Below are 18,753 nucleotides of genomic sequence, written 5' to 3'. Positions count from 1 at the left end.
TTAAATGCTGAGAAGTTGACCCCAACCCCTTATTCTTCTCATGGAGGGTAACTTGAATACATTCTAGTGGAGGGGGAGAATTTATTTTGTATATGACTCAATACAATTTCCCAACTAAGAGTCTTTCATTTTTATGAAAGTCATTATTTCAATCTCCCTGATTTCTGAGTCAGTAAATGGGTTTCTAATGGTTAACTTTGTAATGAGTTGCTGAGAGGACTTTGTAAATCTCAGGGTCAATATGAAAAGAAGAGTCTTCAGACAATGATATATTTCAGCATCCGGTGATTGACTTCAGGGGCATGGGAGAGAAGTGGAAAATGGTTAGCTTTACTCTTTGATTTCCTAATTAGCTCCATGGATATTCTGGACGAGAAGAATTTAAATTTTTTGTAGAATCGGCAAGTGAAAGTTCTGTCTTGTTTTGCTATTTGCTTTGAGGGGAATGCAGTCTATTGATTAGAATTGGATAATTGGGAAAAATTAGAGAGGGAGACAAACCATGAGACTCCTAACTCTGGGAAACGAACAAAGGGTTGCAGAAAGGGAGGTAGATGGGGGGATTCGGTGACTCGGTGATGGGCACTGAGGAGGGCACCTGATGGGTTGAGCACTGGCTGTTATGCTGGGTGTGATCTAAATTGAATTTAAATTTTTAAAATGTTAAAAAAAATAAATTAAAAGAATTGGATAATTGGGGACTAGAACAGAATTATAAATTGATGCTTTATAAAAAGTAACATAAAACTAGAGACTGGTTAATTTACCATTTTGTTTAATTATAGCAGTTTAAAAAAATGACCTTATCTGGACATATTCAAGTGGATTATTTTTAAATCTCATCAAATAATTCAATCTGTTGAATAACATGTTTAGTTCATTGGCTGAACTAAAGTAACACACAAAAGTAAGTAACAGGAGTAACTTAAGTTTCTAATAGCATAAATAATAACTTTGTATTTGTCAAATTATTCATGACTCTATTTGTTGGCTAAATGTTGACATACTTTTCTAAAATCTAGGGAGTACATGATCAGTTAATTAGAATAACTGTATTATTCAGTCAGTTAGCACATGATATAAACCATATTGATTTGTTAAAAACATCCTGGCAATATAAAATTTCCTTACAAGTTATTCATAGCATGAAAATATTTCCTGCCTAACACTATTAGTTCTTAGTCCAAAATAGTACTCATGGAACTTCACTGAAGATTTGAGATCCTGAGACAAATTAAAAAAAAAAAAAAGTAGCACTCTATGACCAAGCTGTTTTTTTTTTTTTTTTTTTTATTACTTCAGTGGACATGAGGAAGCTAACATTTATTGGATACTTAAAACATATGCCATAAACCGAACAAAGTACTTCATGTGAATGAGCTCATTTAATCCTCTTAACAGCCCAGTGAGGAAGATAATAATATTATCTCCTTTTTACAGATGAGTAAACCAAAGTTTCAAAACCTTCAGTGACTTCCCAAGGTCATACAGCTAATGAACAGGGAAGCCAGGGTTCAAACCAAGCCCTCCCATTCCAGAACCTACTCTCTTCACCTGTAGTTTAAACTAGATAATTTAACTTATTCTTAAGTAATAGTGAGGAAAGTTTCCTATCCTTCCATTCATATTAGGTAGACCTTTAAAATTATCGTTAACTTTCTGGATCATTGAAATGAAAAGGTCAAGACCATGTGACCTAAATTCCCATAGTAAATTGAGAAGTGCCGCTTCACTCCCTGCTGTGCCATATTCTCAGCGGTCCAAAGTTCAGCCTCTGTAATTCTTCATATTTAACCGGTTTTCATCATGTAATCAAACAAGATGTATGAGAGGCTGAGAACTTGGGAGTGAGGAAGACTATATCTAGATCCTTCAGGGTGTTTTATTAGTTATAAGGTGTTAGGTCACATATAGTGGGTTGTACTTCCTATTTTTATTTCATCTCTCTTGCCCTGAAGAAGAACCCTACTGAAGATACTGTAGAGGACTCATGCAACTGGAGATGTTTGTTTGTTTGTTTGTTCTAAGATTTTATTTATTCATAAAAGATGGAAAGAGAGAGAGAGGCAGAGAGAGAAACAGGCTCCATGCAGGAAGCGCCCCAAGTGGACTCGATCCCAAGTGGGACTCGATCACACCCTGAGCTGAAGGCAGACGCTCAACCACTGAGCCACCCAGGCGTCCCAACTGGAGATGTTTCTTAAATCACTTCTAAGATTCCTTCCAACTCTTAAGTCTCTGATTTTCATTTAAAAAGGCAAAATATTTATTCCCTGGTTTGGGCACCAACTCCCCCCCCCAAAAAAAATAAAAAGGAAAAATCATCATATGTAAAACACTGATCCTGAAAGATGGATTTTTGAGAGCAATCAAAGTAAATTATTATCTTTTGTTTTTCTTCACAAGAAAATGATTTCTGGTGAGCATGAAGCTATGTAAACATTTCCAGCTAAAGGGCTATCATGGTATTCCGAATGGCTAGGCAAAATGATGTGCAATTTTGAATGTTTTTTGGCTTACAAGACAATTTGGGTAAATTTCCCTGAAGCCTCAAAAAAAAGTTTCCAAGTCATCAGGTTATTACTGTTCTGCTATTTCCCTGGAAATAGTACAAAAAGTATAGGAGATACAATTTTTTCAGATAGCTCTGGCACAGTATTACTTTGCACGCAGTGCAAGTGTTGGACAGAGGTAGTCCCTGCCGTAGATAACTAGCAGCCGTGTAACTGAGAAGGATTCCGATCATTATTTGATTCATTGGCCTTCTTGTTCATTTGCTGGTCTTAAATGACAGCTATGGCTGTGGGGAGCCACGCAGCCCTGAAGCCATGATTGGCAGGCCCCAGCCACAAATGAGAAAAGTCCAGAAGGTAAGCATGCATAGGTTACAAAGTAACCCAAGAGCTGCTTGCAGCCAAAAGCCATTTGAGTCTCTTACACAAGATATGTTGGTCTTGTGGGATTATCACTGCAAGCAGAACAGCCCGAGAAATGATTAAAATTTGCAATAATGTACACCCTTCCTTTTAATTGCCCATATTCAATCTGGAGTGCTCTGGTTAGCCGAATGTTAGGAAAAAAGAGCAGTCAGCCAAAACCAGCAATGAGATTTGCTTAGCCTCAGCAGAGATGGGGTGGTACTTTCCAGAACTGACTACAGATCATGGGCTGGGTGAATTTCTCATTTAAGACTAATTTGGAGCTTACATTGTACTCCCTACTATAAATGTGAATTATATCCCCCTTTTCTGTCTTTGTACTATATTCAGGTAGCTGCTGCTTCTGACCCATTTTCTGTACGTCCCAACAAGGGAGAAAAGGCCAAGAATAGACAACCCTTGTTGGAACATCAATATTTTGCATACATGTTCTTCATTACCCCAAATGTTTAGTCTGGAGAGAAAGGAGGACGCATCACTGGTTTCCTGAACCCTATTTCTTACCTTAAAGGTGGAAACTTACGACTGCCTGTGACCTCTGTAATTATCTATTGTATATCTATTGTATTACTTTTAAGAACTCCTAAATTAAAAAGAAAGGAAGGAAAAGCCATGAGAGCCTTTTGATTTCAAACTCACTTTCAAAGATAAATAATAAAGAACTTTTCAAAGAGTCATTAATAAAAGAATAGTCTTTCCAGTGTGAAAGAGCACATAATTATACGCTAATTATATAATACAGGAGTAGCAGGGGGGGGAAAGGTGCTGGAGAGCTTGTAAAATTTGAGAAAAAAAAATCTTTGATAACATTGTTGGAGCCTCAGAAAAAAAATAGACTGTGTTTCGTTTCTTTTAATGTTTTCTATTCTTTCTCTGTGGAACATCTCCGAAAGGAAGTCACATTTTGATTTTAGAATTCACAGCCTATGGCCAAGAGTACGGGCTCTAAACGTCAACGGTCGCGCAGCTCTTAAGTGTGATTCTTAAAAAAAAAAAAAAAAAAGTGTGATTCTTAGCTAAAGAAAGGTGACCTTCATCGTGTGCAAGATTTTGTATTTTCATTAGAGATCTCTTTCTGAATCACAAATCCCAGGCCTATTTACTTTTCATATACTTAAAATATTTTCTGAGTAATTTTTAACTAATTGGAATTCTTTCATCTTTACTAACTAAAGTGCCTTAAGCAGATAAGAACTCTAGTTTTTTAATGTCTCTTCAAATATATGTGGATTTTAAGTGCATCAATTATGATCTATTTTGGCGTATAACGCAAAGAAAATCAACAGATATTAAGAATTTCCCAGGCATAAACATCCTGTAATAATAATAATGCTGTTATTTCAGTCAAAGCAACAAAAGCATAGATGAAGGCATTTACTTAGCCCTTCCAGAGTATGAGGCATTCTAAGTGTATTGCAGGTATTATCTTATTTAATTTCCCAAACCACAGCAGGCACTAATGAGAGTATACACTAATGAGATGTATGGTATGGTCTCTGCCAACCAGGAGTATGCCGTTGAGGGGGGGAATGGATAGTGTACAGTTGCACTATTCTTGTTATCCATATGCAGTCCACTGACAATAAATATTGGAATCATGGATAAATATAAAAGTAACGTTGTTATAATAATGGGGTAGTAGAAGCCTTTAGTTCAGCCTCCTCATCTGCAAAATAAATGAGGGTACTGAGTTAGATTCAATTTCGAGTTCCTCTAACCAGGATTTATTTTTTGGTTCCACGTGCCAAAGACATTTCTGACTTCCTTTCCAGCTAAATTTATGTGACACTAATAAGTGGCTAATCTCAGAAGATAGATAAGTACTTGGGGTTTTAATCCGTTCCCTGTAAGGGAGAAAAGAAACAGCATCTTAGGATGCTTTGCTGATTTTTTTTTTTTCTTTGCTGATTAAAGCCTCAAGTCCTCTTCTTCCAGATGCTGCTGGATTTTATACCCAAGACTCAGTAACTGTTCTGGTTTTTTTGGTGGGGAGGGGCTGGGGGTGCTCGGAAAACTGTCCAGGGGCACTGTTCCTGCCCCAAGGTAACACACACACACAGAGCAAGGGGGAAAAGATTCACTTCCTCACCTTAAGATGGTGCGATTTGTGTGAATTCTTCAAACACAGTGCTCTCTCTTGCCTTGCAAATTTAATCACAGACTTGGAATAGTGTAGTTCTTTCCTCATCAGCCCTTTCTTAACAGACACATTCACCGTTCATTTGTCTTCATCTCACCTCTGCTCAGGTCCTAAATTGCATCCTGGTCCACAGCACAGAGTATGGTGACCTTTAGGGCCCTTGTTTTCCAATTATTTTGACGGCACCTACAGTAGGAAATAGATCTTCCAGTATGATCCAGTGTACACACACACTCACACTCCTATAGCCCACACTAAAATTAAGGTTCTAAGTTTTTTGTCTTATTTCCTTCCTTCTTACCTATCTTAGCCTCATAAATTGATTTTATGACCTGCCAACATGTTACAACATGCATTTTGACCACCAATACCTTAGGGAGTGGTAGCTGGCTGCCTCCACTAATTAGCAGAGATACAAACTCTTGTTTAGACAATTTTCAAACCAATTCGCTTTTTACATTTTAAATATTTTTTATTCAAGGTTTTGGGATCAAAAAATGTTATCATCTTATAAAATCTAGATTTCATAGGAAAGACTGCCAATACTGTGGGCATTCATTCAACAAGTGTTTATCAACTGTTGTTATGAGGTGCTATTCTAGGTTCCGCAACACAATGTGGAGAAAATCCCAGATGGGGATCCCTGCCCTCATAGAGCAGATATACTAACAGCATGTAGGAGCTTTCTCTTGCTTCCTTCGCAAATTCCCAGATTTACCATGACAGTCAGTCATTCTCTGTAGGTAAGGCCGGCACAGCTTGGCTCAGTGGTTTCTTGGGTCTGGGTTTCACAAGGCTGAAGACATGGGGTGTGTGTCATCTTTCCACAGCAAGGCTGTGGGGGAGAATCTGCCTCCAAGCTCATTCAGGATGTTGACAATTCCATTTCTGTCAGAAGCCTCATTTCTGAGGTTTCTGTTCTTCTGGTCGCTACCATCAGGGAGCCTCTCTCACCTCCGTGGAAACGTCTGCTCTTCTGGTCACACTCACTCATTTTCAAACCAGCCATGGCACACATGGAGTCTTTCCCATACCTCAAATCTTTCATGCCTTAACCCTTCTGCTTCTAAGGGCCAGGTCGTACATTGGCTCCACCCAGATAACCTAGAGGACCGTCCTATGTTAAGGTCAGCTGTTGAGCAACTTTAATGACCTTGCAAAGTCTCTTCACAACAGTGTTTAGATTAGTGTTTATTTCAATAACAAGAGGACAGAAATCTCTGGAATTCTACCTATAACACAAGGGGAGAGAAAAAGTAAGTAGGTGAAGCAGACGGTATGGTAGATGGTGACAGGTGTTGTGGAAGAAAGGAAAGCAGGAGGGAGATGGAGAGCGCTGAGCAAAGGAGCTTGCGTGTTTGACTCAGTCTTGCAGGAGATGAGGGATGAGGCACATAGCTACCAAGGGGACAGGCTCTCCAGGTAAAGGGAAGGGAAGAAAGGACTGCTCTGGGAGCTGTTGTGGGAATATCACATTCAAGGGACAGCAATGATGCTGGTGGCTGGAGTGGAGTGAACAGGGCAACTGGTTGAATTTAGGATTGGAAGGGTAGCAGGAGGTGTATCACGACTGACCTAAATTTTTGTCCTGAGCATGTAGAATAATGAGGTTGCCAGTAGGTGAGATGGAGACAACTGTGGGAAGAGTATATTTTATGTATTGCATTAATATCCACTAAGTCTAGGTCCTTTAATTTATGGAAAAGTAAATCTAATAGAACATCTTGAACTTGGTATTTATTAAGAGTATGTAAAAAGTTTTTACTAGAGCAACAAATGCAAATATTGAGTGACGTTGATATTACAAAAGATTTAAAATCTCAGGGATCCCTGGGTGGCTTAGGGGTTTAGCACCTGCCTTTGGCCCAGGGCGTGATCCTGGAGTCCCGGGATCAAGTCCCACGTCGGGCTCCTGGCATGGAGCCTGCTTCTCCCTCCTCCTGTGTCTCTGCCTCTCTCTCTCTCTCTCCCTCTCTCTCATAAATAAATAAATCTTTAAAAGATTTAAAATCTCAAATGTTTGGAAAATAGGCACCATATAATTACTATGATAACATCAACTTTTTAAAAAGAAATATGGACAGAAATGGATTAATATATGGAAGGGTTTTTTTGCCCCTCAATTAGATAATGAATCCATAGGTAGGTAGAACAAGTTAGGTGTCCACGTAGTAGCATTAGTAAAAGTAACACTTAAACCTGGTATTTTAAGTTTGAGAGCTGCTTACTTAATTAATAATTTAATAGGGCCAGGAGTGTCTCCGTTGGTATTTCTTTACAGAGTTATTAGAAATCAAAGCAAAGACTTAAAAAATATATTATCAGGGCTCTATTTCCAAAACTGGCCTATAATTTTACAATTAAAATGAAAAATGGGCAACGTATGACTCCTATGAAGTTCCTTTAAAATTTAAATGTTTCTAGGGCAGCCCTGGTGGCTCAGCGGTTTAGCGCCACCTTTGGCCCAGGGCGTGATCCTGGAGACCCGGGATCAAGTCCCACATCGGGCTCCCTGCATGGAGCCTGCTTCTCCCTCTGCCTGTGTCTCTGCCTCTCTCTCTCTCTCTCTCTGTGTCTCTCATGAATAAATAAAATCTTTTTAAAAAAAGATTTAAATGTTTCTGTAGGTTTTGAGCCAGGTGTTTATTTGTAGGTATTACTCTGAATATCATGATTATCATCTTATAATTGATTGTCAATGTTCACACTTTGTAATAGGATCTAGTTTGGGCATGATAGGACTTCATTAGCAACTATGAGGTACATCTTTAGGCTCTTGCTTATGTCCTGTGAATTAAGTGGTGAGAACAACATCCTTCTCTCTTATCTGAGGGCTGAGGATTAAAATTCTGTCAGAGATTCATTATTATTTTTTAAACTGCAGAGCTTGATATTTGTTCAAAGGTAACTATTCTTGGGAGAGACAACACTGTCTTCTATTTTTGGTCATCTGGAGTGCCTTAACAAAAGAACAGTACCTCGTAGGATGTAGAGAGGATAATTGAAGATTCAAGGTATCCTACCTAGTGGGGGGTCTATGCCTTCTCCTTTTCCTGTGGTGGGTGATGTTCCTGGGAAAAACTATAGATAGCCTCCCCTGTATACATTCCCCATGGCTCCTTCTGCTACTCTTCATCAATGAGTTCAGGTCCAATTTCATTTTCTTACTTTGGACAATGGGATGAAAGTACCACTGAAAAATAAAAAGGAATTTTCCCACAAACCCAGAATTCCAAATGCTTTATGAATGGCACTGCAATTGTATAGGGAAACAAAGCTGGGGCCTAATTCCTAACTCCATGATGAGAGTGGACCCTAGGTCTCTGCTGTGCAGTCTGTCTCTTGGTTGTGAGGTGTGCGTAATACAAAGGGCAGAGTCAAGCTTCACTCTGTCGATGCCAACTTTTGGTGGGAAAAGAAGGCTTATAAAAGGACTTTGTGGATATTTATCTCAGAATAGAAGCACTAGGAGTAACATGTTTTAACTCATTTGAAGATCTTTCATCGTTCTTTCATATGAAGATCATCACCATCTTTCTTTCATATGGAAGAAAAAAATTTGACTTGTTCTGTGTGACCACAAGGAATACCTCCTGTGGTGTCAGCTCTAGGTGGTGTTAAGTGGGCTACCTTGGGAAATAGTAAACTCCCCATTTCTAGAAGTCTTCAATTTGTGAGTTAAAGGATGTGCAGAAATTCAGAGTTGGCTAGTTCACTTTACCATAACAGACAACAGCTTATGCAAAGGCATGGAGGTACAGAAGATGGTGTCTTTGCTCATGGAAGAGAAATCCGTTCATGGGGTAACCCTATGTGTGAGGGGAACCATGGCTGGCTGAGTTTCTATCATGATGCCCTTTAAAATGCCATACTAAAACTTGGATGTTATTCTCTAGGAAATAATAAACCACTGAAGAACCTTAAGGAGGAGAGGTGAAAGGTCTGGTTTATACTTCAGAAAATATAATTGTCTGCAATGTGTCACCTGCAAGGAATTGAGAGGTATATGAGAAAACAGGCTTGAACTAAGATAGGAAAGTGACATAATGGGCTGTCATTACCTAAGAAGTAGAATCAATAGGGTTTGGTATTAGTTAAACATATGAATTTAGTGAAAGGGAAAATCTCAGAAAGATTCTATTTTTGGCCTAACCTATATGGTGATATTAATTGATATGGACACACTGAGTTGGAGATATTGAATGGACAGTTTAATATACAGCCCTAGAGATGAAGACAGAAGTTTGAGAATAGTTACCCTCTAGATGATGAGGAAATGATTAAGAAGGCTGTCTCAGAAGGAATGTGTTGAAAGAGAAGAAGATCTAAGACATTTTAGCAGGTAATGTAGAAGAAGCTGCTGGCTAACGACATGAAGTGTGGACAGAGCAATTGGAAAACCAGCAGAACCTAGAGTTTGAGAAAATTCAGAAAGAGAGTTCCCAGGGACCCAGGGCTGTCAACTGATACAACAAACACACAGAACCTACCAGATAATGTGGACTTTAAACTCCTTTCCAAACATGACATTTATAAGAAATATTAGAAGTTCACAATCCAGTAGTTGAATATGATTTACTTTCATAATCTTAAAACTTGCCTCCTCATTGGATGTTGCCATTGGTAACACATTGAAAATATTGTAGAGGGATGCCTGAGTGGCTTAGCAGTTGAGGGTCTGCCTTTGGTTCAAGGCGTGATCCTGGATCCATGGATCGAGTCCCACATCGGGCTCCCTGCCTGCTTCTCTCTCTGCCTATGTCTCTGCCTCTCTCTCTGTGTCCCTCATGAATACATAAAATCTTTAAAGTAGAATGCACTATAAGAAACATTTTTAGGGATCCCTGGGTGGCTCAGCAGTTTAGTGCTGCCTTCAGTCCAGGGCGTGATCCTGGAGACCCAGAATCGAGTCCACGTCAAGCTCCCTGCATGGAGCCTGCTTCTCCCTCTGCCTGTGTCTCTGTGTATCTCTCTCTCTCTATGTCTCTCATGAATAAATAAATAAAATCTTTTTTTAAAAAAGGAAACATTTTTAAAATAAGAATAGGGGCACCTGATTGGTGCAGTCCTTTAAGCTTCCAAGAGTACTTGGTTAGGGTCAGTGAGATCAAGCCATGTGGGCTCCATGCTCAGCAGGGAGTCTGCTTCAGATTCTCTCCCCCCTGCCATCTTGTTCTCTCTCTCTCTCTCTCTCTCTCTCAAATAAGTAAATAAATCTTAAAACAAGAATAGGAGAATTAAACTCCATTTAAGGGTAACTAGTCTATTTATTTGTTTATTCACTCTGTAAAGATAAATTGAATGTCCAAGATGTAGCCATGTGCTTGATACTGTGGGAGGCTTGGGCGAGGCAAATTTTAAAAAATCGTAGCCCTTTGCTGTCCAGGAGCTCATAGACAAAATCACTGTCATGTACAGAATTGGTAGAACAGGGCCCCTGGGTGGCTCAGTGGTTGAGCATGATCCTGGGATCTGAGATCGAGTCCCACATCGGGCTCCCTGCATGGAGCCCTCTGCCTGTGTCTCTCTCTCTCTCTCTGTCTCTCATGAATAAATAAAATCTTTTAAAAAAAATTGGCAGAGCAAAGATTTGTATGAGTGTCATAGGAGTATGTTGGCAGTTTAGTATTGCATGGTCCAGAGTCCTCCTAAAACTCAAAGAGAGCAGATTTTGATGCCACTCAACGCCAATTTACTCAGTTTGTCTCCTTAATATATAGTGACTAAGCACGATCAAAATATGATGTTCATGATGTTCAAGGCACAACTGACTCATAGTTGATGGTATACCATCATAAGAAAACAAAGCTTTTTGGATTAGACAATTAAGTGATTTTAAAGTTTTCTACCAGTGACAAAATATGAGCTAGAAGAGAGGTAAAGAAGAATTTTGTGTGGGGGGCCATAGTAATAACTAATTAAATGAAAAAATACCTTAAAATTGTGACCTTCAAATAAGAATATTGGAACCTAATTGTACACATTTAATACTGCTTTAAGCTTATAGAACACTTTCAAAAATCATTTATATTAGAAATCATTCATTTGAAAAGATATAAAACTAAAATTACCAAATTAGAACAAAGAAACAAGAATTTTTATTATTCATAGTAAACTAGGGAATTCCGTTTCTCATAATATTTAATACTGAACTTTTTCAAGATCAGAGTTATTTAGCTGTTGAAAGTACCCTCAGCTCTTGTGGTTTTGTGTTACTGGGTTTTGCTTCTATATTAAGTAGCAATGTTGGCTTTCCATGATTTATGGTAGGATTAGCCCAAAGTCAATAAAGGGCTATTCTGTTGAGGTTCTGTTTACTGTTGACTACTTTACCTTTATTGCTTATTCTCTTCTGGTGACAAACATTTTTTACCTTCACCTCATAGTACCTGGTTTTCTTTTAACAGGACTGCGAAGAGAATAGGAGTGAGAGACAGACTTAGTAATACCAGACAGTGTAAATTCATTTTCAAAGGATGTTTGAAGATAATTGAATACAATCTGTACTTTGCAACTTTAAAATAACCTATTCTTGAAAGGGCTGTTGGAATAATTGTGGGGAGAGTTGATGTGGTCAGATTGTTTCTAGGATTCATATACTGAGATGCTTTTATGCTATCTTGAAAGAAATAAAATTGAATATTCTCCACAGACACTTTGGCTGACAGAAAAATTTAAACAGGTATCATGATTAGAAATCTCAACCTCCAACTTCAATTACAACATATGATCGATTCGTGAGATTACTGAAGGCAAATGTCTGGCAGACAGTCAACCACTGTTTGAGATTAAATTTCACGAATGAAATCAACTTGTTGGGAGCACCCTTGCATATATATATATAACATAGATGTGAACTATCTGCCTCCACATTTTAACTTTGAAGATTTCTTCTAGGAGCTGTAAGGGAATTCCTTAGGAACAGGATTAGGATAAAAGCTGTTAATGTTAAATTTGGCAAATTGACATTTCACCTACGTAGTAGTTAAGTAGGAGACCCTATTCAGTGAAACTGTATCATGTTGCTCTATGGTACCAAAGGTTTCTTAACATGAAAGTGTTATCAGTGGACTAAAAAAAAAAAATCTAGGGTAGAATTATTTTTGATAGTACCAGTAACCTCTCACTAAGGGTTCAGCCTTTCTGAATTTACTGAGTTTATAGAAAGATGAAGACACTGTCAGGAAGGATCAGGTCATTTTTAATTCACCATTTTCCTCCAGCGTAGCCACTCATGGTTGCTGTGCTATGATGTTGTCAAGGTCCCACAGGCCTTATAAACCTAATCTCATTCTTTGATTTCTTCTTTACTGTGGTTCTTTCAGCCTCATCCTCGCAAATGTATACCAACTTTGTCTCATGGTGAATGCTAACAGAGAATGCTGTGCACTTCCAAAGTGCTCCTGGGTGAGTTCTGCTAAAATGAGGATAGGGTCCTAGTGATGCCGTCCAGTGCTTATGAGATATATGGCAATCTTGTTGAGTCTTGCTGATGATTTCACATACCGTTTGCTTTGAAATGGGAATACCAGATTCTCCAGAGCATTTACCTTCTTTTCTCTTTTTTTCTCTAGTAAAAATAGGAGCTGTGTAAACCAATCATGAAAATAGACTAATCCCTGTTCAAAATGCAGATGTCTGCTACCTCTTAATAGGTTTTATAAGAGGAAAGGTCATCCTTGGAGAGTCTCATTCAAGTTCCACTAGAGAGCAGTTCAACAAGTATTATAGCTGTTGTTTAATCATCAAATAATCTTGTTTATTCACAAGGTGGTAAAGTATGGGGATTGTATGTTCAGAAAGTCAAAGTCAAGGGGAAGGAATTCATTGGTATGATGGTTAATCTTCTATATCAATTTGTCTTGGCCATAATGCCCAGATATTTGACTAAACGTTATTCTAGATATTTCTGTGAGGGTGTTTTTTTGGTGTCATTTGCGTTTAAATTGGTAAACTTTGAGTAGAGCAGATTTTCCTCCATAATGTGAGTGGACCTCATCCAATCAAAGACCTGAATAGAACAAAAGGCGGACCTCCTATGTCCTAACACACTTGGGTATTTTATTTGCAACAGTATTTAAAAAAGGATAGAAGGTATAAGACAGCAATCACATTGATAATAAGTCTTTTGATGAGTGACAACTTGTGCCAGGTACTATGCTATATATCATCTAAACAAAATATTTCTAATAATTACCCACTGGCATTGTAAGTCTTATTATTCCTTAGTACAGATCAGAAAAAGAGGCCCCAAGAAATTAACTCTCTTAAAGCTACATAATTAGTAACTGACAAAGGTCAAACATAAATCTAATTCCAAAGTTTATACTATTTCCAATTAAATATATTGTTTCATAAGAAGTGTAACAATTCTAGGTGCCATGTAACCATTACAATGTAAATATATCTTCTGGAATATTTTCTCAGGAAGTTCTGACTAATACTGACATGACTATCATTTGTTCTTCAAATGTTATGACTGCATAGTTGATATTCTTAGAAGAATTACTGTGGTTGTTTAATACCATGCACATGTATAATCATCCATGTACAATTACAAGGGCTAAAGAACTAGATCCACTAATAAAAGTGAAGACATCTCTGTAGTTAGAAGCCAGATAAAATGATGGTAGTAGTTTTTACAAGGTATTATGTGAGGAATTGGCAGCTTTCACAGGGGAAACAATACCATTCATCAAGATCCATCTGCTGTACGGTACATCCACAGGGAGGAACTTTTATACTAAGACGAAAACAAGGCAAAAAGTCTTATGTATCTGATCTTCATCAGACATAAAGACATCTTGAACAAGACCTAGGCATGCAGAGTTATAACCATTGCACCAATATTAAAGTGAGAATCTCTGGAGACTCAAAATGCAGTGAAATCACTTAAGTAACCTTTTCTCTATGACTTTCAATTGTCAATCGTTGTATTTGCTTAATGGATGGTCTATACAAAATTTATAATTGCAAGTCATTGACTCTGTTTTAGGTACTCATATAATAACTCCTCTTGATCAGGTTTCTAAGATAAGCATTAGACTCAATTTCTATGGATTATAGAAAACCGTTCCCTAAAATTTTAGGTATTGGCCCTCATTTTGATGCTGTCTTGATAAGGATTAAAGATATTTTTTTCAGTTATTAAAATAATATTGAGGGCAGCCCAGGTGGCTCAGCAGCTTAGCGCCTGCTTTCAGCCCAGGGCATGATCCTGGAGACCCGGGATTGAGTCTCGCATTGGGCTCCCTACAGGGAGCCTGCTTCTTCCTCTGCCTGTGTCTCTGCCTCTCTGTGTCTCTCATGAATAAATAAATAAAATCTTTAAAAAATAATAATACTGAATATCTGCTATGTCTCAGGGTCTATACTAAACCCTGGGATACATATATGAGTAAGACATAGTCTTCCCAGGAGACTTTCCCGCTCATGATCTGATGGGATGGTCTCTGTATTAGACGAGGCTAAAAAGGAAAAAAACAAAGCTTCAAATATCAGTAATTTAAAACAACAAGGATTTATATCCTACTCAGGATATATCCTCATCATAGGTGACCTCAAAGTGTCCATTCTGGGTTGACCTCTTTCTATAACTAAGAGTGATGTGCAGACATGGTCTGGTATGTTGTTGGTTATCATGATAGAAGGAAAGATAATTCTGGAGGGGTATGCACTAGCAATTATATAAGCAGCCCTGAAACAACAAATATGGCCACAATTCTTGGTCAAAACGACTATGGATATACCCAACTGCAGTGGGTTCAAAAATGAACTCTTTCTTTAGGGGTTCTGGATCAAGATGGCAACATAGAAAGATCCTTCCATGGACACACCAAGTCTATAGCTATATATGGTACAGTTTCTTTTGTAAAATTTTTTATTTAAGTTCAATTTAATTAACATATCCTGTATTATTAGTTTCAGAGGTAGAATTTAGTGATTTATCAGTTGCATACAAAACCCAGTGTTCATTACTTCAAGTGCCCTCCTTAATGCCCATCACCCAGTTATTCTATCACCCCATCCACCTCCCCTCCAACAGCCCTCAGTTTGTTTCCTATAGTTGAGAGTCTCTTATGGTTTGTTTCCCTCTCCATTTGTCTTATTTTTTTAGGGAACAGTTTTTTTATTTTTTTATTTTATTATTATTATTTTTTGGAACAGTTTTTTTAAACAAAACTTTAAGGCTGGCTGAGCAACCCCTACACATAAAATGGGTAGGAGAGACAGGGACACAATCTCACTATAAACGCCAGCCCTGGTCCAGCAGCCCATGATTGGGAGAGTACTCAAAGCCTTGGAGCTTTTCCCTGAGGAGCAAAGGGTTGGAACCTCATATTGGACACAATAATTTTTAAGATTCAAACTTTTAAGTTTGTCTTTTAAGAGACAAACTGCCAGAAGATCGAGCTTTGAAAAGCAATGGAACTATTGTTCATAAGACCTACAAAGCTGTGATAAATTGGGAAATATCTCTTAAAGGGCTTGTGTACTTGGACTCATCTGCCCCAGGGCCCTGCTCAGAGGCAGCAGATCATGCTCAGACTTTAAGTGAAATTAAAGTGTTGGCCTGAGGGGCAGGCCTCTCATTTAACATACACATTTAAAAGTCCACTGGAATACTTTCTGGGGATGAAAACTGGCCAGCACCATCTTCATACTCTCCCTATGACTTATTCTACCTCTTAGGTGCCAGCTTGTTTTTTTTTCCTGGCAGATTGGCTTCATGGGTGAATTCCAGCAAACATGTAAAGAAGAGTTAATATCTATTCTGTTCCCAAAACATAGAAAAGGAAAGAAAACTTCCAAATTCGTTCTATGAGGCCAGCATTTACCTGATACCAAAACAAGATGGCACTAAAAGAGAACTATAGGCCAATATCCCTCATGAGCACAGACACCAAAGTTCTCAACAATATATTAGATCATGTGGAATTTAAGATACAAAACAAATGAGCAAAGGGGGGGGGGAACAAGAGAGAGAGACAAACCAAGAAACAGACTCTTAATTATATTTAGAGAACAAATTGATGGTTACCAGAGGGGAGGTAAGTTGGGGGATGGGTGAAATATGTGATGGGGATTAAGGAGTGCACATGTTGTAATGAGCACCAGTTGATATATAGAATTGCTGACTGATTCAGTATATTGTACCTCTGAAACTAATGTAACACTATGTTAATTTGAATTAAAATAAAAACTTAAAAAAAGAGAAAATCTGTTACATATATATGTATATGTGTGTATATATAGTGGAATATTTCCAGCCAGAAAAAAGAAGGAATTCTTGCCATCTGCAGCAACATGGATGGACCTAGAGGGCATTATGTTAAATAAGTCAGGTGTAGAAAGACAAATACTATATGATATCTCTTATATGTGGAATATAAACAAAAGAAATCAAAACAAAAATAACCCCAGAGCACCAAGCTTCTAGAGAACAGATTGTGTTGGAGGTGGACCAAACGGGTGTAGGGTGTCAAAATGCACACCCTTCCAGTTATAGCATAATTAAGTCACTGGGACGTTAAGTACAGCATGGTGACTATAGTTTACAATACAGTATTACCTATTTAAAAACTGCTAAGAGACTAAATCTTAAAAGTTATCATCCCATCCAAAAACATTTTTTTTAATTTATTTTTTATTGGTGTTCAATTTACTAACATACAGAATAACACCCAGTGCCCGTCACCCATTCACTCCCAACCCCCGTCCTCCTCCTCTTCTATCATCCAAAAACATTTTGAATTACATGGTGATCCTTGTAATTATTTTGCAGTGTACACAAATATTAAATCACGTTGTGCACCCGAAACTAATGTGTTATGTCAATTATATCAATAAAAATTAAGATTTTTTTAAAAAGAAGCAGAATCTTTTTATATGGCTAGGGGATTTTTTTTTAAATGCCTGCAAGTTTGGAAATCTGTGTATAAATTTGGAGGTTTTTTTTTTTTAATAATTATAACAAGATCTTGTTCATATTAATAATATAACATTGAGCATTCTCACTCACGTTAGTCACTTATCAAGCATTGAGAACACGGTATACATGTCACTTTGGTGAACACCAAGAAATATCACGATAAGCACACTTCCTACAGGAAGATCACAGGAGTTGCACTGCTGGTATGTATAAATAATGACACTGTTGGAGCACAGAATTTTTTCATATTACCTCTGTCCACTTTTCCCTTTAATCCAGAGAACAAACGGTAGGGAAATCATGGAGGCTTCAAATTTTGCCCAAGGGAGCATATGTCTTTTGCCAAGAAAAAAAAAAAAAAAGAAAAAAGAAAAAGAAAAAGAAAAAAAAAAGAAGTCTCCTAATGAGAACTGTCCTTTAAATAAAATATAAAGGTTTACTCTTTATTTTTTTTTAATTTATTTTTTATTGGTGTTCAATTTACTAACATACAGAATAACACCCAGTGCCCGTCACCCATTCACTCCCACCCCCCGCCCTCCTCCCCTTCTACCACCCCTAGTTCGTTTCCCAGAGTTAGCAGTCTTTACGTTCTGTCTCCCCTTCTGATATTTCCCACACATTTCTTCTCCCTTCCCTTATATTCCCTTTCACTATTATTTATATTCCCCAATTGAATGAGAACATATAATGTTTGTCCTTCTCCGACTGACTTACTTCACTCAGCATAATACCCTCCAGTTCCATCCACGTTGAAGCAAATGGTGGGTATTTGGCATTTCTAATAGCTGAGGAATATTCCGTTGTATACATAAACCACATCTTCTTTATCCATCATCTTTCGTTGTACACCGAGGCTCCTTCCACAGTTTGGCTATCGTGGCCATTGCTGCTATAAACATCGGGGTGCAGGTGTCCCGGCATTTCATTGCATTTGTATCTTTGGGGTAAATCCCCAACAGTGCAATTGCTGGGTCATAGGGCAGGTATATTTTTAACTGTTTGAGGAACCTCCACACAGTTTTCCAGAGTGGCTGCACCAGTTCACATTCCCACCAACAGTGTAAGAGGGTTCCCTTTTCTCCGCATCCTCTCCAACATTTGTTGTTTCCTGCCTTGTTAATTTTCCCCATTCTCACTGGTGTGAGGTGGTATCTCATTGTAGTTTTGATTTGTATTTCCCTGATGGCAAGTGATGCAGAGCATTTTCTCATATGCATGTTGGCCATGTCTATGTCTTCCTCTGTGAGATTTCTGTTCATGTCTTTTGCCCATTTCATGATTGGATTGTTTGTTTCTTTGGTGTTGAGTTTAATAAGTTCTTTATAGATCTTGGAAACTAGCCCTTTATCTGATATGTCATTTGTAAATATCTTCTCCCATTCTGTAGGTTGTCTTTGAGATTTGGAGGTTTTTTGAACTCTGTGTGTTGTACCTGTCAATGGAGATAGAACAAAATCATACCTGAATCTGAATTTGCTAAGCTTTATCGAACATCTCTTCAATGCCAGTCATTATATTAGAAACTAGATATCAAAGACAGATATAGTCACAATTTTTGTGCTGAATGGAGATGCCACTTCTTATGTATATTGTCTTGTCCCATCTACAGTGGAAATTTAATGTATTTTTTCTGACCTACCTCCTCAGGTTACATACCTCTTATTATGGAATATACTGAAGTTATTATTATGAAATAACTGAAGATCAGTTAGGAAAGAAAGGGAAGTCTTTTGGGAATA

At 37.9% G+C, this 18,753-nt stretch overlaps 1 protein-coding gene across 2 annotated transcripts in view; it reads left to right on the top strand.

The window, feature by feature from the left end:
- The window catches only part of TAFA2 (TAFA chemokine like family member 2), a 448,599-nt gene that overhangs the window by 411,843 nt on the left and 18,003 nt on the right, over positions 1-18,753 (top strand). The window lies entirely within an intron of this gene.

Source organism: Canis lupus, chromosome 11 (assembly GCF_048164855.1).
Source record: "Canis lupus baileyi chromosome 11, mCanLup2.hap1, whole genome shotgun sequence".
Classification (NCBI taxonomy): Eukaryota; Metazoa; Chordata; class Mammalia; order Carnivora; family Canidae; genus Canis; species Canis lupus.
Note: the sequence above shows the minus strand (reverse complement) of the source record. Positions and strands in the feature narration are given on the sequence as shown.